General features: G+C 39.2%; 1 protein-coding gene across 8 annotated transcripts in view; it reads right to left on the reverse strand.

Moving 5' to 3' along the window:
- gpat2 (glycerol-3-phosphate acyltransferase 2, mitochondrial) overlaps window positions 1–23,951 on the reverse strand; it is a 149,720-nt gene extending 125,769 nt beyond the window's left edge. The window contains exons 1-2 of one of the 8 annotated variants that reach the window (XM_037778114.1): window positions 23,794–23,951; window positions 13,638–13,702 (exon numbers count right to left, since the gene is read on the reverse strand). The gene's annotated coding sequence lies outside the window, so the exon portion shown is untranslated. Of the gene's footprint in view, window positions 1–13,637; window positions 13,707–19,084; window positions 19,102–22,888; window positions 22,949–23,793 lie in introns of those variants that run through there. The other 7 variants (XM_037778115.1, XM_037778107.1, XM_037778106.1 and 4 more) reach the window with 7 other exon arrangements.
- Window positions 23,952–25,869: the final 1,918 nt, after the last annotated feature.

The following is a 25,869-nucleotide window of genomic DNA, read 5'->3' on the forward strand; positions in this document are numbered from 1 at the left end:
GTGCAGCTCTAGGTATCGACAACTACAAGGCTATATTTCCGGTCAACCTCCAGGTTGGCAGTTTTCCATAAGACGACCGTGGAGGCAATCCATACCAGAGGTTTCCAAGAAAAAGGTGAACTTGTTTACAACCACCGTGTGCCTTTTATTGGTGGCTGCAGGGACTAGACAAACATCACTGCTATAAGCAATATTTCAAAAATATAGGCCCATTCCTCACACTGTCTTTATTCTAAATCACATAAGGAAGTGGCGGTGCATTATATAATAAATCTCCAGAGGGGTCCCACACAGGCGAAACAAAACAAGCCCCCCCCCCTCTTCTTTCTATCCACCTGGGGATAAAAAACATATTGCTCCTGGTTACAACAAAGTAGAACAATTGTTGGCAATATGAAAAATAAGAATATAATGTGGACAAGGATCAGTGTGGCAGTGACAGCTGACATGTGGCTGAATATAGCAGAAACAATGGGCAAAAGTCAGGATTATTGAGGGATTTAATCAGTGGCTAGCTTAATACATTTCTACAAGATAAATACATAATATAAAAATAACTCTTTCTTTGTACCCAGTAATCTCCCTCTACCCATATAGCTGCCTTACGACTTCATATTGTCAATAAAGTATGTGCCTCTCACTTTAAACTCCTAAGCTGCCAACCTCCACCTCACCATAATTATTTTTCCTCTCATCCACCCTCCGCATCCCTCCTCTGCCTGTCTCATACTTCTCTCTCACCACAGCATAAGGCTACTTAACACCATCTTAACTCCAGTGATAAACAACAGACTAGTCATTCCCCTATCAATCAACATCCCTGCGTCCCTGCTCTCTGAGTCTCCGAGGCTGTGCAATTTCCCAGTCCTCTCCAGGTCTGATTTACTCCCTTCTTCACCGTCTGTCCTCCTGGCTTATTCTCTCCTCGCCGCTTTTCTCTCTTCACTAAATCTGTGCTGTGTCAGCTTCTCCTCTCCTCTACTCTGTCTGTACGTTAATCTGAGGAACACCTTCGTTTTACTTCTCCCAGCCCCCATCGCCACACAAACAAAACCCTCTTTCACACTTGTTTCTCAGCAGAGTAAGTAGGATTTTTGCTTAAATTATAGTTAAATTATATACTGCTGCAGCTGAGAATTGCTCATGCATATTTAATAGCACCTTAAACATCAATCTGACAAAAATCTAATAAGAAAAAGGAAATTAAGCAACAGAAAGGATATCCTGCGCATAATGAAATGAATAAGTTGCCCTCAAAAGACTTCATAATAGCTGCTAAATGGAGAAAAAAAACACTTGCAAAAGGATGTAACACAAACAATACCATTAAGATGCTACCTTGGGCTGCTCATACTGCACCATGCCTCCTCCATTACATGTTAAAAAAATTTCTGGGATGAAAAACGCCAAAAACAATCATCAATTTACTATTTCAAAGAAAGTAGTTTTAGCCCGCAGCCTCTGTCTCAAAAGAATCAAATTAAGTAAAACTTCTGATATTACATTTCTCAGCCAATTTAATCACAGCAGTACAAGAGGAGGAGAGAGTGAGAAAGAAAAGACTACAGCAAGTAATTGGAAAAACTATATCTTACAGGAGGATTTTCTGCAAAGAGCACACTGCTTTTCTGCCTCTTCAGCACACTCGATGTATGAAGGACAACATCAGAATCAGTTTAAAACTTTGCCTTGATGCGACTGTATGGAGCCAATTTCCTTTTGCAAATACAAACAGCATTAAAGCTCCAGTAGGCAGAATGTTTTTGGCATCATTGGGCAAAAAATCCATAATAACCTTTCAGCATATTGTAATTCAAGTGTTCTGAGAGAAAACTAGACTTCTGCTCCTCCTCATGGCTCTGTTTTCAGGCTTTAAAACATCTAGCTCGTGACGGGAGACTTTGGCCAATCACAGGTCATTTCAGAGAGAGAGCGTTCCTATTGGCAAATACAAAACGTACCTATCAAACAAATACACAACATATTTCTAATACATCATGCTTCAGAAACAAATACAAGCAGGGTCCAAAATTAACACCCGCAACTCTTTTCCCGGTAAAAAAAATGTCCTAAGCTGAGGAGAAAGCTGCCGGTTGGCTGTCACGTAAATCCAGTGGTGTACTGGCTATCTGGCATACCGGGACAAATCTCGGTGGGCCGCTGCATCGGTACGGGGAGCCCTGCAAGTCACTGCATTTTCCACAACACTGCAAATATTTCAGAATAAAAGCCTTGTGTTAACAAATGAAGGAATTTTGTCCACGCTTGAGGGCTTTTATTTTTAAACGGAAGCAGGAAGTGTTGAGATAATAAAGTTAAAGTTGAAGTAGGCGAGATTGGAGCAAATATAATTAAAAAAACTGTTATTTTTATAAAACGATCGCTATATCGTGACATTAGTACATGAAACAGGTAACCTGAAATAAATCATGTGTCTCTGTGTCCTCCGGTGTGTTTTTTTCATGTCTGTGACATATTCTACAGATACAGACATTGAAACTGTAGTAATATTGCTAGTATGATGTCAATATACTGTCAAAAGATCACTATTTATCTATCTATACTAACTATTTTAGCCGTGAACCGCACGCGTTAAGCGGTACGTGGTAAAAATATGCGAGACCTCGGATCTCTAGAAGAGACTCAGCTGACACGCAGCCGAGCCGCGCTGCTCACGCGGGCAGTACGGCTGCTCTAACCTGTTAACATAGACGCCAAAATAAAAAACAACAGGTTCCCAGGAACCTCAGGAAGTTCCCAGTGAGGCCCGGGCTTAAGGGTCCTTACAAGTATAGAAAGACAAATGTGTGGGTGTGTGAGAGAGAAAGAGAGAGATAGAAAGAGCGAGAGAGAAAATTGTCTTTCATTCTGTCAGTTTGGCACTTGGACTGTTGCCAGAGCACTAATGAACTTAACAAAAGGCAGATTTCCATGAAATTACACGTATCAGTGTTTAATGTCACAATGACGTACACAGTATGACGGCAACACTATACACAAATTAAGTTTTTTCTCCACTGCTTTATAACTTGTTGTCTTGCAATAGCAAACCAACGCTTGTTGAGGACCCACTGACGCATTAAAGACATTAGAGCAATCTTGCTTCCTGTTTTCCTGCTGTTTGCTCGACTAATGTTTGGAATACTAATCATTTTTAGAGACCGAGAGGCTGAAAAAGGCTAATTTAAAATTCACTTGTGTCAAATGAAATAACAACAAGTGCCACTTCTAGGCAGGTAATGGTTTGTAAATTGAGACACAGCTGATGATTAAATCCGTCATGAACGTTGATGTTCGTGTGATGAAAACCGTATCCGTGATTTAATAGGATTTGGATATGCTCTATTATTCAGAATGACGTCACTGACTTGATTTGATGCAGATGTTTTAGTACCCCATGAATCAGCGAAAGCCCATATCGCTTGTAAAAGGAATATTGTACCTGCTATAAATGTGTGACGGGAGACTCATTTTGTGACAGCACTCCGGTGCTGCTCAGATATAGCGTTATCTTTGTGCCTCGTTCCTGAGCGAGCAACAGGAGATTGGAGCACAGAAAAATATATTTTGCAAGCACATAAATGACATCTTGAAAAGAAATTATACGCAAGCAAAAACATATTTTGTTTGAGCAAACAAATATCTATTATTCTCTCCTCAATAAATGATTTTGCATGTTTGCTGTTATCAATTTGTTATCACCTCTCACTCAGTTTTATTCATATGCCCTCTCACAAACCCTCGATGTGCTGGCAGACCATCTCTCTCTCTCTCTCTCTCTCTCTCTCTCGCCACTTGGCTTGACCGCACGTTACCGCAATACAATAACGTTTCCTGTCCATGACAGAGTTAGAATGCAGCTTAAGCCATGATGTCTGGCTCTGCTTTTCCTGGCAATGAGTGAAACCCAAAGTGTTTCCATACTCTACTCTATGTGTAGTGTTTACCACTTTGGATTTAAAATGTGAGGGTACAGGTCCACGCCGACCCTCCTATTTTTTTGTTTTAGCTCGCTATGGCCGACTGCAGTTTGTTTTGGTTGACGGATACGGAACGGATATGATGCAACGTTACTCAGACTACAACAATAAAAGCAGAAACTTCCTTCTAGGTCCGTATAGACTCAAATGAAGCAAATATATTGATTCTGGCATTAAAAATCTATTTAAAAATCATAAAAAAAAAAAAATCACGATACATAGGTGGATAACATTTTTTCCCACCCCTAATTGTAACTAGGGATGGGCATTTCAAGTAAAAATATTATTCGAAAATCACTTGAACTACCTGATCATTCTTCAAAGATGTGAAGGCCATAGCACACGATTCACATCATTTTCACAATCGTCAAACTATTTTGTGTCCTGTATAGAAATATCTGCGTTTTTCCAGTCTTTTAGTAAGTTTTTCCTTTAATTTGTCACCTGTCTGGTTTTGAATTCACTCCAACATAACCGTCTTTCTATGTCGATGTAAACAGGAGGCAAAGCTATAGTAAAGAATTCCTGGAAAGCATAATGATGGTGCACAAAACAAAGATAAGCAAAAGCCATTTATTGGCCTTGTTTGTTCTTTTTTGTGTCTGCTGTGCTTCCTCATCTAAAGAAGTCAATGATAAGCATTCTGAACCTGCCAGAGCTGGTTTTGGAACAAATCGACTGCCCAATCCATCCCTCCATCTACCCATTCATTTTCCCTGGCTCATCCAGGTCCTGGTCATGGTGGCAGCATGCCTTCCGCCCAAACCAACCCCTCCTCCAGCTATTCCTGAGGGATCCCGCAGTGTTCACAGGTCACAAATGATATGTAATCTCTCCAGCATGTTCTGGGTTTGCTTCCAGTTGGATCTGCCCACAATAACTCCACAGGGAGCCATCCAGGAAACATCATGTCCCAATGTCCAAACTGCCTATATTGGCTGCTTTCAATGCAAAGAAGTGTCGGTTTTACTCCAGAATCCTCCCGCATACTGGGCTCCTTAACATGCCCATAAAGGTGAGCAGAGACTTCCTGGAGAAGAAGCTCAATTCTGCTTCTTGTATCCACAATCTCATTCTTTCAGTCATGAACCAGAGCTCATAATGATTCACAGTCTCTTCCAAACTAAATCACTTGTTACCATCTAACAGGCACTGAAAATCTGTGGTTACCCGGACTGAGTCTTTACTAAAACCTTCACTAAGTCAAAAGAAAATGCCAGATCAAATCATTAACCAAAGCACAGCACTAAATCACACTGCCATTCCCATATGTGACCACTATCTGTTCATCAATACCAACATTCAAAAGTCTGGTTTCCAAAATAAATGGCAAAATATCACACTTAAGTTGGGCGCAGTTGAGACATTTTTCCACATGGATAGACTCAATTTCAAGTCATTTTCAGGGGTGTAATGATCCATCAATCTACATGGTGATATGATGAACCAATGTCATCAATGCAAAGTGAAAACATCAACTCAAGATGCACTTTTTTATTTTTGAAATTCCTGTGGCACGTCGGTTTAATCATTTTCATCCAAGCGCACCTCCTTCCTGAGATTGCTGTTAGCATGATCCTGTTTAAATCAATCTAAAATGAAAACAATAATAGCTAAAGCACTTATTCTTTTTGCAGCAGAAAGCTAAGGCTCATCACGTTGTACGCTCATGATGATGTCATTGCGTTAGGTGCAGTATAAAAGTTGGTGAAATGCGTGGTGGCGCCAGATTTATTAGTGTATTGCCTCGTAATGGCCGTGGGAGATCGTGGTTTACATGTTGCTGTTTAAATCGATCTAAGATAACATAGTTCAAAAAACTTATGGAGTGTTAAGAAATATTTTGTTCATGTTTCTACATTTAGAAATCTTTTGGATCAATATGTTTTGTGCTTATTTAGTAAAATGTTATGAAAAAACGCCATATTTAGTATATTGTTTTTATGACAATTTTAATACATTTATGAATTATTATGGTTTATTTACTTACATAACCTTTTAGCTTAGGTTGTAGAGATTATAGGGATATGAAGCATTTGAAGATACTCGAAGAAATTACATTACAATTAGCAAAAATACCAATACCACTGGCGGAACATTACTATTGCAGAGTTCAAAGGGTTAAAGTGAAGGGCGTTAGCCCTGAAGTTAGCAACAACTTTGGCCCAGGCTCACGTCAGGTGGACTGACCTTTAAGATGGACCAGCTATTCTCATTTTTGTGACAAGCCACCAGACCTCCAACACCAAGTCATCTGTTTTTATTCTTTTTATTAAAAATTATCAACTGTTTTTCATTTAAATGTCTGGAAGAGCCCTGTAATACAATTGTCTAATCATATTTTAGTTGCTTTTTGTCAGTTGATAAAACATTTTTACTGATTGTGATTAATGGGGGTATTGACTCACATCGATCGCAGGCCCCTGAATTGAATCAAAATTGTATCGTGGCAGACTTTTTGATATCAGCAAACATCATATTTTTGTCCAAAGAATCCATATAATATTGTATTGTGATGAAACTTGTGATTTACAGTCCATACTAACATTGATTTGAAATACGTACTGTTGTCTTTTCCTGCACTATATACCCTACAGTAGCCTGATTAGAACAAAGCAAGATACTAGACTGAGAACAGCAACCTAACAGAGACGAAAAACAGTCTTTAGAGTTGGACATAACACTTAGCACAATGCCATTGGTGCACTGTATCCACTGAAGCACACACACACACACACACACACACACACACACACACACACACACACACAAGTTGAAAGCCCTGTGGAGCAGCTGATTAATGTCATGGGAATCTAGCAAAAAATGCAAAACATGGCAATGCGAGGGCAACAAAATAATGCTTTAGTGGGTGCTTGTCAGTGAAAGAATGTAAGCAAAAGAACAACTGGATCATGTGCTTATATTCTAAAAGTAATGATTGACAGCTATGACTACACACTAGTGGAGTTCTGCTCTTATTACTCAGCAATAAATGAGGCCAAAGAAATCTAAATTACATTCTCTTATCTAATATCTTAGCTACAACTAAAGTTAGACATTGTAAAGGAGACGTGTCCTCATACTGACCTTTAATTAAATTCTCTAAGAATTGCAGTGAGTATAAGAGTATTTTTTTTATATTAAGACATTCTGAAAGAGCAACAGAGGAGGGATCCCTCTTCCAGGACGGATAGACGTGCACTAGATGTCGTGTGTACAGAGCAACAACATAATGAAAATACAACACAGACAATCCAATACTGTTTTGTACGCTCACATCACATGCATATGCCTGTTTTTTATGTGCGCGGCGATATTACAGTATAGCAGGGTATTTAGAAATCCTGACGGTATGATTTTTAAGACAATAAATACAGACGCTCCGCTTTCTATGACGCGCCACTAGAGATCAGTTTCTACTAGTGGAACAGGCAGCTGAGCTGAGAAAGATGGCGACTACTAGTGGTGGGGATAACGTTACAGGAATAGTAAAAAAGAAGAATGCTTCTGCTTGTTTGGGGGTATTTTGTGTTTAGTATTCTTCCAACTACAAAAGCAGTTTATGGCCACACAATTTTATTCAACTGCCGCCAAAATTGTTTGCAAGAGCACAGAGTTCTTCATAGATTTAGCATCTTAATTTTGCTCTCAAAGTGCCCCAGATTGATGCATTTAACTTTAAAATGTACAAAATTATCTTCCAGGGGAGCATTTCCCTAGACCCCCTTAGAGGGGAAAATTCCTGTATTTTTTTCATATCGATATTTATCGCAGAAAAAATATATTGCAATGTCATTTTTTGCAGCTCTAATTTCCTTACTGTGAAAATGCATGGGTGCAACTTCTATCCAAAGAAGAAATGGAAGATAGCAAATTACAAGCCAACAGCCCTAAGGTTTTGGGAGCACTGTATAATGAAAAGCCGACCTATGGGAATCCTTTTTAATCACATAAAAATAATGGGAAATTTGCTTCCCCCAGCACCAAATCAGATAAACCATTCTAAAAGCAGGCCTGCTCTCCGAGATCAAGCCAAACAATTTATCAGTGATATGTGTAAACATTCTCGCAAATGCACTCCAGCTCCCGAGTGGCCAGCATAGTGTTGGAAGGGGAGAGGCGACGATGACTTCCACAGAAGAAGAAACGGAGGGAGAGGGAGAAGAAAAAACGACAAATCAATAATGTTAAGAGTGGTGTTAGAAGAGGACAGTGAAATTGAAAACGCAAACTGCGAGGTAGAATGAGAGACAATACAAAAGCACCACTAGAGTGTTAATTTGGTAGAGGTATGAAGCCGCTCATGCGCTATTAAAAAGCAGACTCCTGCAGGGATATTGAAACAAATAAACACTCCACAAGCCTCTCAACATCACACAGATGTGATGGTACTGCAGGCACTACAATGTGAAGTGGCAAAAACAATGCACAAACAAAGCACCACAAAGGATTATGGTACACAGAGGCCACCATTGTGGAAGTGAATTGACGTCAGCAAGTCCTTGACGCACTACAGACTTTGCCCCTCTGAAATGCACAGCTCTCATGAGAGCTGAAGGATCTGCCTACACCTATGTTTGGCTGCAAACATTATGGATAAAATGAGAATCATGATTTTCTTGCACCTGTGGGTGGTGAAATTATCTGGTAATCATACTTCTCAGCCTCCCCGGAAAAGTTTATTCTCCGACTAATTGTGGGACCTCAGATCCAGGAGGAGTCTTGGAGGGGTCTTGTTCATGAGTGAGGGTAAAATGGAGCGTGAGACGGACAGGCGGTTCGGTGCGGCGTCAGCAGTGATGCGAGCGCTGTACCGGACTGTTGTGGTGAAGAGGGAGCTGAGCCAGAAGGCAAAGCTCTTGATTTACCAGTCCATCTATGTTCCGACTCTCACCTATTAGGGCTGGGACGATACACCTATCTCCTGATACACTTCTATCACGATACTTGGGTGTCTATTCGATATGTATTGCCATTATCAAGTATTCAAGTAAGTATTGCAATTCGATATTACGATTTATTGAGATTTTGTTAACTTTTTTAACACTACACCATGGGGAAAAAGTGGAATCATACACTTCTAAGGACATTTAACTTGAAAAATATCAAAATGAATGCAGTAAAAATGTTTGATTTTCAGCCTGTGTGTAGTCAGAGATGTCCTGAAGTCAAATATATCAGTCATTGTCAGGAACTCAAAAATCAAGTACTAGTATTTTCTTTTTTATTCATAAGCGACAAGTAATGTTTTATACTTCTGGTGAATATAATCCAATCAATCTTATTTCCATATATGTATTTTGTATATACAGTTCCCTTTGTTAACACCTTATTTTGAAAACCTGACATAGTCACACGTGTATACTTCCTCTAACTTCTCCAAGTCCGTCTCTAGCTGTCCCATCAGCTCCGTTCTCTTTATACATCCATGGTCAGCTCCATCGGGGGCCGTTTGCATGCATTTAACATAAATGTCAGTATATGGGTGCTCTACAGTTGTAGCGTCGGCCCATTTGACCACGGAGATGAGAGTCTTATAATACCATAACGTTTCCTGTCCATGACAGAGTTGGCATGCAGCTTTAGCCAAGATGTCTAGCACTGATTTTCACATTGTATTTAAAATGTGAGGGTGTACGTCGTATCCACGTAGACCCTCAGTTCATTAAACTTAGTTAACAGTTATTTTACTGTTAAAAAACAATGAAATGATAATTGATAATATGAACTAATTATTATCATTAGTTTGTGTAATGTGAAATAATGAGTTTTATAAATTCTGTATTGTATCATAGCTGATAGGAGACAATAACAATTACATTCTGATTACTTTATTACTTTGTACTTTCCCACCCCTAACAGCCGCTCTCTACAGTGCAGAGTTCTGCTGCATGAATGTGTGAATGTAAAAGATTATTTGAGCACACTGCGGATACCGAGGTTGGTAAAATACACAGATTTGCTAAGTTACGATGCTAATTATCAATAGCAATGAGCAATGTACAAAATAATAAAACATTCAGGTAGTAGCTTCTCATTTCTAGCCAGCGCTGACCGTCACTTTAACCAGTTATGAAATGACAAACGTCAAAATGAGTACTTGCGGTTAAGGACTTGCTGACGTAAATTCACTTCCACACCGGTGTACCTAAGTCCTTTCAGTCATTTGTTGCAGCTGGAATGCTTTCACAGTTTGAAAAATAAACTTGTCATTGCTCTCTGGTGGACAAACTATGTAACTGCATAACTATTATTATTATTATTATATATCAGCCTGGCTGATTTATCAGCTCCATCTACAAGATCGGCTTAATCTATCCTTCAATGAATACAACATTAACCTCAAACAGTGTTCAAAGAATGACAAGGACGCTCGGTCTACTAACGCATATTACCACTGGGAACTGTTTTTGTGTTTTTCTTCTTCATACTAACTCTTACACGTCATGTGTCCCAATAAAATAAGAAATGGGGAAATGATTTTGGTCGTTTAAAAAACCCTTTCTACCACTAGCACAATTTAGATGAATAGTTGTTTACAAGTTTTGCGAGACAGAGGGGTGGATCACGGCACATGGTGGAAGTGGTGGTTTTGGGGGGGGGGGGTTAAAGATAAAGAGATACTTATAGAGATATTTGCACCCTCAAGACCGTAGATGCCCACCCACTGTCTCCTGCAGAAGTGTGACACGACGAGCAGCTCAGAGAGAGAATACCAGCTTTGTGTGAGAGCATATGCTTGAGGAGATTAAAAAAGAGGGCAAAAGTGAAAAGAGAGGAAAATAATTCAGACAGCTTCCCTCCAGCCTGTTCCTGTGGTTCGGCAGTCAGTGACACCTCAGGAAGAGGAGCGAGAGAGGGGGGGGTAGAGTGTCAGTTGACTGTGGTGCAGAAACACAGACAGAGGTACAATCAGCTCTTTCAGTAACACTCACCCAGCAACTAAAATAAATTTAGTGAAGACTATTGGGACTGATGCTGTGTTCACACGAGCAACGCAGCATTTTCGATGGAAGCCGGTGACACGAAGCTACAAACTGATGTCCGACACTTGTTGCTAGGTGACAGGCGTGACGCGCTACAAACGAAGTTGAGCTGGTCTCGACTTTTTTTAGCGGAACAATGACGCAGTGAAACGCAAACCAATCATATGATTTTGTTTCACCCTGTTTCATTCCGTATGTAAAAATGCCGCTAGCCAGTTCCCAGAGCTATCTAACAACAAAACTACGTCAAGGAGCACTTGAGCAACACTTCAATAGCGACTCGGTGACAATGTAGCTTTTGTTTGGTTATTTTTGTAGCTCATAGTGTGAACATAACTTGACACTTAAAGCTGCAGTGGGTAGAAATGGAGCAAATATGATTAAAAAAAGTTATTTTATAAAACGGTAACTATATCCTGACAGTATGAGACAGGTAATCTGAAACAAATCATGTTCCTCTGTGTCCTCTGGTGCTCCTAACGGCATCTGCAGGATTTCACAGACCAAAGGAAACCAATCAGGGCCGAGTTGGAGCCTTGCTGTCTCTGAGCAGCTGTCAATCACTCGCAAACTCCGATCAAATGGTCAAACTAGGCAGCGCTGATCAAATATGAATCAATATTCTGTTACTGTAATACCTATTTCTCTCCTCAAATGTTTTCAGAAACATCTTGTAGTGTACTATTTAGCTGTAAAATGGGAAAGTTGTGATGGGAAAGAAATGAACAATCTTTGACTTTATTGCAAACTATATAACTACTGAAATCTAAGTCAGAGTAATAAATACTTAATAAACTAGAAGTGCACTCTGAGAGCGCAGGCCTCCGCCAAGACAGGTTTCATGTACGTCGCTCAAAATAACAAATATCTAACTAAATAAATACATCTGGATCATTGTATATGAAACTCAAACTAATAAATAAATAAATCTGGATCATTGTATATGAAACTCAAACTAATAAATACATAAATAAATATATAAATCTGGCACTGAACATCAAACCTCAAGTAATGAATACTTAAATAAATATATAAATATGGAACTAAACATAAAACTCAAAGTAATAAATACTTAATAAATAAATAAATAATTCTGGAACTGAACATCAAACATAAAGTAATAAATACCTAAATAAATAAATAAATCTCGATCATTGAATATGAAACTCAAACTAATAAAATACCTAAATAAATATATAAATCTGGAACATCAAACTCAAAGTAGGCCAAATTAATAATAAATCTGGAACTGAAGATCAAACTAACCATAATTTATTTTTTGAAAGAGAATTTAATGATTTCTTTTCCTTCCTGTGTGTCTGTCTTGAATCACAGACAAAGAGCTGGTAGTGTTGCGTTGTATATTTGAGAGATAACTTCAGAAATCAGCTGAAAACGGGTCAGATATGACATGAATAGGCTACCGTTTGTCTGTTTGCGGTAAAATCAGCTGTTCCCCGGGACCGCATAACCAGCTGTTCCCAGGACCGCGAGGGTATAGCCCCTACCGCCAGAATAATGTGGTTAAAACGCTTTCTTTTTTCATGCAGTGGAGATGGCTGGAGCGTACGGAGTCGACCGGTCTGGAAGTACAAGTGCCATTTCATGTGGTCTTTTACAGATGTTTAGATTATGATCAGAAGTAAATCACATGCACACATATGTTTCAACAGAAGTGGACCTCATTATGTGCATGAAGAATCCATGCAAAACGGTGATGTACACCCTTGCATGACTGGTGGAGACTGTGCAGCCATCAGAGCCCAGTTCCAACGATAACAATAGTTTGCAAAACGTCCTATCAGGTCAACCTACACTGCGAACTTAGTTTTGAAAACATTTGCAGTTATCCCGCTCGCAAACAAACACACATCCACATGAACATGCACGGACTAACACGATTCCCTGAAGAGCACTCATGTAGAGGGAGACAGATGCAATCATCGCCCACCAGATACCATGAATTACTGCCTCAGTTCCCCTGACACAAGACACTCACAAGGCACAGCACTTCAAAGAACCACATGCAAACCAAATAGGCTATATATCCCAGTTGGTTTAAAAAAATAATCTGAAAACTAGGGCTGTATTCATGCTCCCTGTACACGGTTTGCAGTGTAGTTGTGTTTGGAATAGTAGTGAACGCATTGAGAGAACGGTGAGATCCTGAATGTGCTGCAAAGTTCACCAGAGTTCAGACTGCTTACGATCGGTGTCATGAAGTAGCACGACTTCACTCTCACAAAGAGATATCATTTATGTATGGTAATAACTAATCTATAATCAAATATCTGAACTATCATTCCATTGATTTTCACACACAAAAACTCCCAGCAGGCCATACTCAACATTCAAAGGATGTTTCGCCCCCCCAACCCCAGAGAAAAAACACTCCCTGTGATAGAGATGACGGTATACTGTTGCTATGGTCCCTTGTAACATAGCAACTAAGTGACTTATTCAGTACATTTTCCATAGAACAGCTGTGGACCCCCGACCAAGGCCGTCAGATCAACCCCAAGGACATCGGAGCACCCCCCCCCAGTACATTCACTAGAGGGGATTACAAAGAATGGGCTCACACACACACAAGTATGCGGGCAAAGACACAGTTTTCTGCATTTTGTTGTGCGCTGTCTGTCGGCAACAGGAGGAGGGATGTTTGTCCTACCTTATTCTGAAGCAGCAGCAGCAGGTTTTGTCTGATGAGGACGACTGATGTCTAGACGTTCAGCACTGTCTTAAAAGAAACAAAAGACACGTTAGGAGCCTGAAGTCGCCTTAGTGAATAATATCAAAGCCTTAAAGCTGCAGTGGGTGGAAATGGAGCCAATATGATTAAAATAAAGTTGCTTTTATAAAACGGTAACTATATCCTGACAGTAATGCAAGAGATCTGAAAAAAAATCATGTTACTCAGTGTCCTCCGGTGCTCCTAATGGCATCTGCAGGATTTCACAGACCGGAGGAAAACAACCAATCAGTGCCAAGCTGGAGCCTTGCTGTCTCTGAGCAGCTGTCAATCACTCGCAAACTGCAATCAAACGGTCAAACTAGGCAGCGCTGATCACATATTAATCAATATTCTGTTACTGTAATGCCTATTTCTCTCCTCAAATGTTTTCAGAAACATCTTCTTGTAGTGTACTGTTTAGCTGTAAAATGAGAAAGTTTGTGACCCGGCAGCCATGTTGAGATCAATTGAGGAAATACCAAGCACCACCCACCAGCCGGAGCACAGCCAATAGGAACGCTCTCTCAATGAAATGACCTGTGATTGGCCAAAGTCTCCCGTCACAGGCTAGATTATTTAAAGTCTGAAAACAGAGCCATGAGGAGGAGCAGAAGTCTAGTTTTCTCTCAGAACACTTGAATTACAATATGCTGAAAGGTTATTATGGAATTTTTGCCCAATGATGCCAAAAATATTCTGTCTACAACACGTTTAAGTATAGCGGACATTAGATTAATGCTTAACTTTTTTTTTTTAATGAATACATTTTTACATTTTAACATTTTTAATTAATAAAAAAATATTTTAAGTTCCATGTTCTGTCATCTTTATTCCATTGCTTTTCCTGAAGTTTTACATTTTTGCCGTGTTATCGTTTCAGTATCGGTATCGAGATATTTAGGCAGGGTATCATATCGTCAGCCATGTTGAGATCAGTTGAAGAAATACCAAGCACCGCCCACCAGCCCGAGCAAACTTTCTCATTTTACATCTAAACAGTACACTACAAGATGTTTCTGAAAACATTTGAGGAGAGAAATAGGCATTACAGTAACAGAATATTGATTAATATTTGCTCAGTGCTGCCTAGTTTGACCGTTTGGTCGGAGTTCACGAGTGATAATCCGAAAGCTCTAAAAACCACAGCATCATCTCCTGTCTTATGGTCTCCTTTGTGCAAAGAAACTGATTCTCTGGTTCTGGAAAAAGAAGTGCTGACGTTTAAATCCTGGATAACAACACTGACTGATACCCTCCACCTGGAAAGAACCCGACATATCCTTAATGACAGACTGGAGGTATTTGAAAGGATTTGAAGAGCGATGATCTCCTCTATAGAACAGTTGGATAATTAAGACGCAATGCACACAGCCTGAAAACAGAGCCATGAGGAGGTACAGAAGTCTAGTTATCTCTCAGAACACTTTAATGACAATATGCTGAAAGGTTATTATGGAATTTTTGCCCAATGATGCCAAAAATATACTGCGTACTACTGGTTTAACTCTGTTTTAAAATCTATGAATGAAGCAAGACGAGCCAATCTTAGTAAAAAGAGAGTATTTTGGGGTATATGTCTGCTCTTATGAGTCTAAAGAAATCCCTTCATATTTAATTTTCTACAAAACGTCTGCAGATGTGTGTCTGCGTGGGTGGGGGAGCAAAGCAGGTCATGACGAGCATAGGCTTATGCCTGTACGAACTGTATGTGGCACATCTCCCCCCCACTCAGTAAGGAATAAGTGTCAGCCCAACCAGAGAGGAGAGGGATAAGAATAAAGCCTTCCAGGAATGAAAGTGTGGCATCTTCAGCATGATTAGGTATTCACACCCAGACAAGCCAAATCAGAGGTAATAGGGAAGACATCAGTGCAGCGAGCAAAGACAAACGAGAGAGGAGAGGGATGAGATGTGAGGGGAGGAAGAGAAAACCTCTGACTCCGAGCTCATTTGATTGCAGTGAACCAACTCTTTTCTATCTACTATGACGTACACATTCACTCACCGATGCACTACATGACACTCTTTCAGCAAACCACTGTAGATGGACATTGCTTTTTTACTTTGATAAAGTCAATCCATTTCACCGCCAACTGTTGCTACACACTCCCCCACACATTCAGGCACTTGAAACGTGGATTAGCTCATGTATCAACATGACATGGATACAGGCTTCCCTCCTCTCCTCTCCTCTCCATCAGAGGGTGAAATGACATGATATCTCTGATCCTTTCAGAGCTTTAAAACATCACATTAGGCCTCAGCTGTGCTTTAAATTTCTCTCATTTTCACCGTTTCATCCTTTTTTTGCCGAACCTCAACCCACACATCAGGTGGGTGTTTAAAAAATGTTCTTGTCAAAAAAGGAAATCTTGCAAGTGGTGTATAACCTGTTACTGATTCATTTTGATTCCTTAAAGTTAAATAATGCAGCCTTGTTACAGTCGGTTACTTAAAGGAACTTTTAACTGGTTATTCTTAATGTTCGTCAACTGTGCCACCTGGTCGGATTCCTCACGAAATCAGACAAAATTATGCAGATTCACCAGGATCTCCTTCAGCTCGGACTCCAGCGGGACCTCCAGCAGCAACCAGCCCACCACGGACACATCGACCTGCAGTCAGAGCATCAGCGGGAGGTGGAGAGCTCTGCGCCCGGCAGCAGTGAAAATGGCACTGGCCCCACCGGCCATCAAATTTGGTGGCCAAAGTAAATTTTTGGTGGTCCAAAATGTAACCTTATGTTAAAACAATACAGAAAAGGCAATTTAACGCAAACTTAACACAGCCTTCCTTAACTCTGACATTCATGAAAATATATAATTATTTATAATATATTATATATTTTTTATTTGATTTGTTCTCTCACAGTCCCCCAATGCCTCTGCCTCATATACGCTCTCTCTCCTTCTCCCTCCTAGCATTGTGCCGGAGTCAGTCATGAATTTGTACATTACGTCTTTAGATAAGTCATATTTTAGCCACTTAAACTCCTAATTTTTCGTTGCCATTTCTTTCTTCATAATTCACCATAAACCTCGTACCTATCAGCAGTGAGCTTGAGATCAGACTGGAGATGTAACCACTTAAAAGATGGGTGATACTTGCTATCTACGCCTACGTTTGTAAACAGAAAACACGTTTTATATTGTAATAAACTGGAAAAGACACACAATATAGCCACCTGCAAGGTTGTTATTAGCGATGGTAATTTACCTTGATAAGGCTACTGCAGTAGGCTTGTGCCAATTGGCATCAACTATCGACGACTGAGAAGATGATTGCAGATTACCCTGCCAATTTATTTATGTAAAATGTATTTACGAATTGTATAAAAATCCTAATCAGTCTGCTGTGGTAATCAACTGCTTCCTATGTAAATGTGTGTTTTACATTTTGCACTAGAATAAAATACCAAACAGTCTAATCTCTGAATCCCTGTCGGTACTCTTTGAACATACAACAGTTGGCTCCTCTGTCGCAGCATCAGTTATCACTCCGCTCTGTCGGCTTTTTACTACTACAAACTGCTGTGAAAACATATTTTGGGGGGAAAAAAATAATGAACGTAATGTTAATCAGCGTGAGCCATGCTGTTTTTTGACACAGTTTTGTTTAATCAATCAATAGAGACACATGCTCCTGACAAAAAGGCTTGTGCTGTGTTGTGTTGTGAGGGAAGTTATGAAAATGTTCAAATTGTGATTATACGATATCAGTTGATAAACTGTAAAACTATAAAAACAAAACAAAAAACAAAGCATTTGAATACTGATTTGGAGGTCGATTACCATGGCAACGGTCGATGCTTCGAAGCATTCAGGTCAGCCCTACTCTGGACGTTGTCATGTGTCAATATTTTTGAAAAACAATCTCCTTAAAGCGGCAGCACAACCCATCAAAAAGGAATCTCAAGGATTTATACTCACAGTAAATCTGCACAAAGTACATAAATGTATATCAGATTTATGGGGGCAGGAGGGAAATAAAATGATAGTATCATTGCATTACAGCCCTGCATGACAGTGACTTATATGAAATATACCTTCACCTCTTCCATTAATCTAATTCACTGAATCCATGCAAGAACTAACACATTTCTATTTCTATTAACACAGTTTATGCTATCATAATAATAATAAAGATAATTACCACACACATGTCTGTAGGTGAGCTCAGTTATTTTGGCCTGATAAACATCAGCTGAGTCCCAAATGCCAACAATGTCCTAACTTCCTTGATACCTCGGACGCTTCCTAGAAAAGATCACTTGTTTAACTGTATACAGTAGAGGTCGTGACAGCTGTCCTATTTAGCATCACGTGAGTGCACTTCAACTGAAGTTCAGAGAGGAATATAAGTAACCCTAAAATAAAAAAAACATGTATTTATAGTAATTAGTGTGATCCAAGTATTGCACGCATTAATATTTAATGCCATTTGGAGCACATTTTTTCCCCCTACACAATATTAATTACAGCCCCACATGTTGTTAGTGCTCCGTCCAAAGAGACACCATATGTTTTGCTCTGAGTATTTGTGCATTTGTTATTGAATTTCATCACCTCTACATGCAATTTTACTTCTGTGGAGTGTAATAGCAGCAGTTGAAATTGCAGCTAGCAGTAAGCTCTCTATCCAGGGTCTACAGTAGGCTGTCTTCAACTATATTTGATTTTATGTGTTTTATGCTGGAGGATGTGTCGTCTATTACAAGCCACCTGCTGTGATTTGACACTGGCTAAAATACTGTCCAGAACGATGAGCGTAGTGTACGAGGAGTATGTCTCTACTACTTAACTACATTTCTCATAATGTATGTATTAAATAATTCCGTCTGAACAGAGCTGACAGCGACCATTAAAAACACTTCTCAATATCTACTTTTCTGCCTTCTCCTCATCTTCACAAGGTCTCTGAGAGCAATGTTTTTTTGCTCCAATCCTGTGCCATTTGGTGCAGCTCCATGATTTGATTTAAGGTTTCATAATGAAATTTTCATTATTTATGATTCTGCGACAGCCACGATAAAACTGACACAGATGGCCCTATGTAGGGGAAACACTGACTCTACCAGCCTGCTTCAAGACTTCCACCCAGGGTTTACGTTAGCCGTCTTTTAGCCGTTATCACATGTAGTTTTCCGGCAGATGGAATTATCAACGGCAAAATGTCCATTGGGAAATATGCCAAATAAATGAATGAATTTTTAATTTTTTTTACCTAAGCTTGTGCCAATTCGCAATCCGATCGTATTGACGATTGTTTGTTTTTTTACGACAATATTATATTTAGAGATGTTTCTGGTGGCGCAGCATGTCCGCCCACTGTGCCAAGTTAATCAGCACAAGTGACGAGTGATTTTTAAATCCTTAATTACAAACCAGTTTGGCGTCTCTTTTCCATGGATCTGACACCGTTCATCTCTATTCTTCGTATGCCTGCTCACCAAAACTTTGCTCTGCGCTCCATCAGAGTGGTTAGCGTTATGGATAGGGCTGTACCGAATGTCATTTTGTTTACATTCAAAGCTTTAATTGAATTTTTTTAGAATTAAGCTTTGAATGTCTGTTGTCATATTTTATGACGTTATCACCCTAAAAGAAATGGGGAAAAACATGATTTTGTATTGTTGCGGTTATATAAATGAAAAATTAGTCGAGTTCGGGAGCTAGTCACCACTAATAGCTTACACCTATGGCATTTTATACCGCATAAATTAGCTTAGCGGCTAGCAGACTTCTCCATTCTCATAGGTCTTCTACTGCATTTCCCGGCAGAACATCACAGTTGAATTTCAGCCTGCATGCACTTTGTTTCAGCCTTATATTGTTGAAACAAAGCAGCTGATACTGGTAGCGAGGGCAACAAGTTAGTTAGCGGATAGCCAGGCGTCTGAATGCCATCTCTCTGCTCTCACACACACACAAAGCTCTGCCCTCGGAGAAACACAGAGAAGAGGAGAGAAACTAGCGCTAGTAAATGATAGCAAAACACAGTAAAGACTCTCACACTTAGCTGAAATGAAACAAGTGCACATAAATTAGGAAAATGATATATTTAGTTTCTTTCTTTTAGGGGAGTATGGTAGGGGAAGCACTGGAATAGGGCTCCCTTTTCAATACTGTGTGTCTGCACACAAAAAAAGACTTGGTGGAAGACTATGCACTTTTAGTGTTGACTCGAAAAAGCCGAACAGCATGACTAATATTTTTTCAAACATATTATATCAAAAAGCAAGCAGATAACAAAAAAGGTAATCAGTCACAGCTTTGCAACTGATCTGTCACATCTCTGTGACTCTGGAGTAAAGACGATAGTGAGTCTGAAGTGAAGGTGAAGTCGTAGGACACAGACAACTGATAACAGACTGGAACATATAAAGTATGCTGATAGTGTCTGTCTGTCAACCATCTATTAGTCACCACCTCTCCCCACAGGAGACTTGCATTCTCCACTGTGAAAAAGAACAATGTATGCATTAAGAGGGCTGCAACTAACAACTGTTATCCAATTGATTATTACTTTGATGAATCCGTTGTTAATCTGATAAGAAGAGAAAAGCTAAATTGTATTATTTCCAGCATTTTATTCAAAAAACAAAAGTTATTCCACGCCTTTTTAGATTGGGGCTGGGGCAATTCATCGACGTAATCGATTACAGAAATACGCTGATTTGCATAACGTGTGGACGGTTCTCAGACTGGTGACCGGCTGATCAGTCCCAATTTTTTGCTAGTCAATTTTACACACATGCCACATGATAGTTTTACGTCAGCACACAGCGGCATAGACAGTAACTATACACACACACACACACACACACACACACACACACACACACACACACACACACACACACACACGTCATCGATGTGAAAGTTCTTCAGCATGAAGTGAAGTAAACATAGAGCTTGCAAATTTGCCACAACTGCAAGTCCAAAATAAGCCATGGAAGAACTTAAAAACATTTGGAACAACTAACTTAATTAGACACTTATTATATTGTAATTCATTCCCATTCATGCTGCTGAGAGTAAACACAGTGACCTCTGCCAACAGCACGGGGTCTCTCCCGAGCACAGACCTGCTTATAACAGAGCTAACAGCTCACGTTAAAGGATGACTTGCATTATGATGCGTTCAAGCTCTATTTAGTAAAAAATTGTATCGGGCAAAAGTAAATTATAACGCTATCAGGATGTGTTCATGTGTTTGATGTTTTCACAGCAATATAAAATAGATTTTAGAGAGGGAATTATGACCTGTTTAACATCCTAACACTATCTCTAAGCAGCCGTTAACACTTAATTAAAACTACTAATGCCAAGATTTTGTTTTAATCAAAGTAAATATTTAAATAAAAATACAATCCTTTATTTCCAAATCATCTGAATTGTTTCATCTTATGCAAATAACCACTAAAGATGACAAAGTAAAAGATAACACTTTGGATTTTTGATGATTTAACAGACTTCGGGACGTTCCAGGATGATGCTAAAAAGTAAGTCTAGAGCCTTGATGTCAATTCTAATTCTTAGAAAGAAAATCGGAATCGGCAGATCAGATTAAAAAAATCGGAATCAGCCAAGAAAATTACAATCGGTGCATCTCTATCTATTACAAGACAGCAAGTTGTGTAGTGTGAACAGTACAGCGATCTGACGACTTTGAAAGTCTTGTAGTGTGAACTTGACATTACTGGGAAATTTAATGGAAATGAGCAATTGTGATGTTATCAATTTTACCTTTACTGTTCCGACTAAGACAAGTCAAAATGTCTGCTGTGAAAAAGGTCGATGTCACAGAAAAACATTTGGATTAAAAATCTGCATCCCAAAATATTAAATAGACTTCAACATGATCAGCGTTGAGATGAATAATAACCTTAGCTGACTATTTGCCTTCATTATTGTTGATAATACACAAAGGACAGTAAACACACTTAAGGCTATTCTATTTGCTTTTTATAGCCTTTTACCATCTTTTCAAGTATTTATTTAACCTTGTTGTTAAAAACAAAAGTGGATTTGTGTACTTCTACCGTCTTATACAACAATTCAACTGAACAAAGTGCTGCCTACATATAAAATGGACTTCTGTTCTCACTGGAGGGTGAGAAACAAAGAATTATAGTTCAAACATTAACCAGCGTTGTCAGCAACAAACATAGAGATGGGCATGAACAGTTTGCCCCTGCATACCCAACAAGTGTAAATACTGCAAAGCAGACAAGACTTGAAGTGAATAAATCTACTAAAGAGCTCCATGATTTTATTTTACTAGTGCAGTGCCCTTTGAAAACACGGCCGTTCAGAACGGGCTGATTGATTGGGGTGTGGTGTTGCTGCTTGCAGCTTTCTCTAAAACCGCTCATACAAACAACTTCACACTCGACCACTGCATTTCCTTGGGCCCTAAGCAATACATCTGTCATGACATAGTTGCGTCACACACCCAAGTCGCGGCTTCTCACGGTCAGAAACAATTGTGAAATACACTCTGGTTCATGGGAAAAAACAGTTAGAGACTTCATCGTAGGCAACTGACTGTAAGGGCCCCAAACAGCCATAGATTTATTATAATATCTAGATATAACAAGTATTGAATTATGTTACTATTCTAACTCATTGTACCCCAACAACATTGGCCCCCAAAGCACTTAAAAGATATGCAACTCAACTGTATACTACTCACTGTGTACTTCTACTTCAGAGGAAAACATTGTAATGCTACTAGGGCTGTCAATCGAGTACAATATTTATTTAATTTTAATCGCATTTTTAAAAATGTAATATTTAATTATTGTAATATGTAAATCTTTGGAGGCCCATGTCCAATTTACAAACGGGTGGGTGCAGGACCTTCAGAACTACAAAGCCAAACACCAACTATACAATCATCCTTCTAGGATAATCCTTTATTAGTCCCCTGGCAGGGAAATTTACAATTTGCAAGCTAGCTAATGTTATGCTAACTGAATGCTCACAAAACGTTGGCTAAAACTGCATATTAATCCCATAACGTTATCCGTAACTGCTTGTTAACAGCATCACTTCTGGCCGTTAAGTCAACGAAAGTCAGCGTCCTGCTGCTCGCACTCGCACTGCATAGACATGAACGAGCATTGCTCAAAACAGTGAGGCGACACACGTCAGCTAAAACCACAATAACACTCTATATTTCACCTGCTTGGCAGTAATGTTAGCTGACCAGATGAAGGTCTCTCCATGAATCACTGCTGATCCTAGTGTTGGCTTTTCCTGCTTCAGCCTCCCGACCGCGACCGGAGGGAACAGAGGAGACACCGGAGTTTTGGTCGGAGACGATAACGTTTCTCACTACGGAGCCCCGTCACTTCACAAGACACGGAAAACCTCTGTTGGTCTGGAGGAGCTGCAGCAGTTATTTCTGCACAAACATCCACTGTACATTTACTAGATATGATCAGAGTTAAACTAACTCTTCTGCAGTGTGTAGTGTGCGCGAATGCACGTGAGGTGGAGCCAGAACGAGCGTGGTGTGTGAGTGAAGGCAGGCAGAGGAGCAGAAGAGCAGTGTACAGCACAGACTCCGGCCCTGGAGACCAAAGCTACGGTCTCCTCCACGTCCTCCGACCGCCGCCCACACTGTTTTGCAAGACGGGCTTCACTAGATAGAACTTTGCGGTTTTGGTGCTTCCGTGTAGTTTGTGTTGGAGTCTTGTCTGAACAGTGTAGCCACTCGCGAGCGCGCATGTGACACCGACCCGGTAAATTTATTTGTGTAAAAAGTTACAAACAGTCTCTTTAAGTGATATATGTGCACACATACTAATCATAGGTCAAAACAGCTAAAGCTAATTTTGGCTGGATTATAAAAGGCAGAAGTGAAGTAAAATGAAGAGCCGTTTGGGAGCCGAAAGAGCCGGCTCTTCTTGTTGAGCTGAGCCAAATGAACTGACTCACTAAAAAGAGCCGGAATTCCCATCACTACTCCACAGCACCTGCGCTGAACCAGACCGAGTAACGGCCCTCATATAACGGCTTTACAGCATCTGTTTTTGTGAATAACATTAGTTGGCAAACTTTATAAAAAAACAAGAAACACTTACCGCAGTGTTGAAGATGTTTCCAGAATCCTAACAGGGTGAAATATCCCGTCAGCGGCACTTAAAACCGTTATTTCTTTCTCTGTTTTTTACCCGGCCGTTTCTCAAATTGTCTGCTAATCCGAACAAAGATGGTTACCGGAAGTGACGTCATGTTGCTGATTTGCACAGACATGAATAATGATTTATACGACCTTAAGTTTAAACGTTTTATTATAAAATACATTTATATATAGAGAGATGTTATTTTAAATTACTTTTATATATATTAATTTGAAAAAAAATATATATCTATATATAATTAATCTTGTGTGGTATCACCATAGAAATAAAAATAAGTGGTCCAGAGAGGTCACTGATCTAAATAAAGTCAAAATTAACACTGAAGCTCTGAAGTTTATTCTTAAGAATAGTAGTTTGACTAAACAATCTCAATTCAAGGTCCACTTCCTGGCTTTTTCCGGAGGTTTCAACCTCTTAGGTTACTACTACTACTACTACTTGGCAATGCACAAGGCATTATCTACTTCAATTTGCACAACACATATTTTACTTTCAGTTTGCACAGCAGAGATATATATTTAATTCCATTTTACTGTATTTTTGTATTTCTTTTTTCTTATTATGTATGATTTGTACGGTGAATACGGTGTTTTTTGTACTTACGTCGTGTCGTTTGTGTGAATGATGCATGGTTTTGTGATGTATGTAAATTGCTGCTGTAACACCTCAATTTCCCTTCGGAGATCAATAAGATCTATCTATCTATCTATCTATCTATCTATCTATCTGTATCTACTATTTCCAGAGCTTTCAAACTTTTCAGTTGACCTTGATTTTTATTTTTTATTTTTTTTTAAATAATAACAAAATTCATAATACATTTTACGGATAAAGAAAGATTATCAAAAGAAGAAAACACTTCTGCAATTAATTAGATATTATTAATTATTTATTTGGAGAAAAAAAACTTTAAAAGCAGTAAGGCCTTAGAAATACATTTATAAATTCTGCAAAACATAGATCCTACTAATATATTATTTATATTTTATTTCATCTTTTATTTGTTCTTTTCATCAAACAAACCTGACAGGCTGCTTCAAACAGGGCCGGTCATCAAGAAAAGCGGATAAACTGTAGCTTGTCTAAAGGATAAGAGACTCACTATACTGTTGTTTCATCTCAAATATCGGAGTGCAGAAGCTGTAGAGCCAAAACAAAAAGCAAAAACCAAAGTACTGGAAGTTTAGCTACCAATAAAATGCAATGGATTGTAACTTGACTGAGTGGTAAGCCTCAAGATTCCCTGTGAGGATGCATCATGTCTGTAGCGCTGTAGTTTATTACTGAGACCAGTTTAAACAGATGGGGAAATGAAGAGCTGTGTACACAACATCAAGCATTCAGTGCATCTCAAATCTGTCTTTGCCCAATTTAATGAGGAGATACTTGTTTCTAAGACACCAGGGGAAGGATTTTCTCTGTACAAGTATTGACCAGCAGGCTTTGAGGGATTTGATATTCATCCAAGGTAATTTTACTGATTAGTTTTCCCTCCCTAGGTGAAAGTATGTTAATCAGTAAAAAATCACCTGGGATGAGCCCAAAAGATCCAAAAACAATCCCTCTTTTCCTCTGTGACATGAAAACTGATGCTGATTTCACAGTGTGTCTCTGTAGAAGAAGAGATGAGAGAAGCTGCTGAACAGGTGTTTCCTCCTCAGGGAGCGTTTTCACTTTCAAAGCACTGGGACCAAACACACAATGATACCATTGACAAAACTTAATTAACAAAATATTGACAAAATGTAAGCATCATCAGAGCATAATAAATCATGAAATATTCGATGGTGTCCTTTTTTACTGTTTTAAGTTGATTCCTGTATTAAAGCTGCATTTTATATCCTTTGGCAGCAGTGGAACCAGCTGAAAACATTGACATATTGTCAACTCATAAATTTGCTATATGTTTGTTTGTTTATTATATATATATATATATATATATATATATATATGAAACATTTTAAAAAGATACAATATAGGGCAGCGCGATATGGCCAAAATCTTCGATCATGATAT

This window comes from Sebastes umbrosus, chromosome 8, assembly GCF_015220745.1.
Source record: "Sebastes umbrosus isolate fSebUmb1 chromosome 8, fSebUmb1.pri, whole genome shotgun sequence".
NCBI classification, from domain to species: Eukaryota; Metazoa; Chordata; class Actinopteri; order Perciformes; family Sebastidae; genus Sebastes; species Sebastes umbrosus.